This window comes from Cebus imitator, unplaced genomic scaffold (assembly GCF_001604975.1).
Source record: "Cebus imitator isolate Cc_AM_T3 unplaced genomic scaffold, Cebus_imitator-1.0 Scaffold643, whole genome shotgun sequence".
In the NCBI taxonomy this organism is placed as follows: domain Eukaryota; kingdom Metazoa; phylum Chordata; class Mammalia; order Primates; family Cebidae; genus Cebus; species Cebus imitator.
This window is the reverse complement of record NW_016107958.1, coordinates 755,840-757,516: the sequence shown is the minus strand read 5'-3', so window position 1 is coordinate 757,516 and position 1,677 is coordinate 755,840.

Genomic DNA, 1,677 nt, shown 5'->3' with positions numbered 1-1,677 from the left:
AGTTAGAACTCAGAATTCAAAAACTAACTCAGAACCGCACAGCTTCATGGAAACTAAACAACTTTCTCTTGAATGTTGACTGGATAAACAATGAAATGAAGGCAGAAATAAAGATGTTCTTCGAAACCAATGAGAATGAAGACACAACATACCAGAATCTCTGGGACACATTTAAAGCAGCCTCTAGAGGAAAATATATAGCAATAAGTGCCCACATGAGAAGCAAGGAGAGATCAAAAATTGACACCCTATCATCAAAATTGAAAGAGCTAGAGGAGCAAGATCAAAAAAACTCAAAACCTAGCAGAAGACAAGAAATAACTAAGATCAGAGCAGAACTGAAGGAGATAGAGATACAAAAAACTCTTCAAAAAAATCAATAAATCAAGGAGCTGGTTTTTCAAAAATTTCAACAAAGTAGACAGACCACTAGGCAGATCAATAAAAAAGAAAAGACAGAATAACCAAAGTGATGCAATAAAAAACGATAAAGGGGATATCACCAGATTCCACAGAAATTCAAACCACATCAGAGATAATTAGAAACAACTCTATGAAAATAAACTAGTAAACCTGGAAGAAATGGATAAATTCCTGGACACTTGCCTCCTCCCAAGCCTAAACCAGGAAGAAGTCAAAACCCTGAATAGATCAATAACAAGGTCTGAAGTTGAGGCAGCAATTAAAAGCCTACCACCCAAAAAAAGCCCTGGTCCAGACAAGTTCACGGCCGAATTCTACCAGACATACAAAGAGGAGCTGGTACCATTCCTTCTGAAACTATTCCAAATAATCCAAAAAGAGGGAATCCTTCCCAAATCATTTTATGAGGCCAACATCATCCTGATTCCAAAACCCGGCAGAGACAAATCAAGAAAAGAAAACTTCAGGCCAATATCCATGATGAACATAGATGCAAAAATCTTCAATAAAATACTGGCAAGCCAATTGCAACAGCACATCAAAAAGCTTATCCACCATGATCACGTATGATTCAACCCGGGGATGCAAGGCTGGTTCAACGTACGCAAGTCTATAAATGTAATACACAACATAAGCAGAACCAAAGACAAAAACCACATGATTATCTCGATGCAGAGAAGGCCTTTGACAAAATTCAGCAACCTTTATGTTAAAAACCCTCAATAAACTAGGTATTGACGGAACGTATGTCAAAATATTAAAAGCTATTTACGATGAACCAACAGCCAATATCATACTGAATGGGCAAAAACTGGAAGCATTCTCTTTTAAATCTGGCACTAGACAAGGATACCCTCTCTCACCACTGCTATTCAATATTATACTAGAAGTTCTAGCCAGAGTAATCAGGCAAGACAAAGAAATAAAGGGTATTCAAACAGGAATGGAGGAAGTGAAATTATCTCTATTTGCAGACGACAAGATTGTATATCCAGAAGACCCCATCATCTCAGCACCAAATCTCCTGAAACTAGTAAGCAACTTCTGCAAAGTCTCAGGATACAAAATCAATGTGCAAAAATCACAAGCATTCCTATACACCAATAACAGACTTAAAGAGAGCCAAATCAAGAATGACTTGCCATTCACAATTGCCACAAAGAGAATAAAATACCTAGAAATACAACTAACAAGGAACATAAAGGACCTCTTCAAGGAGAGCTACAAACCACTGCTCAACGAAATAAGCCAGGA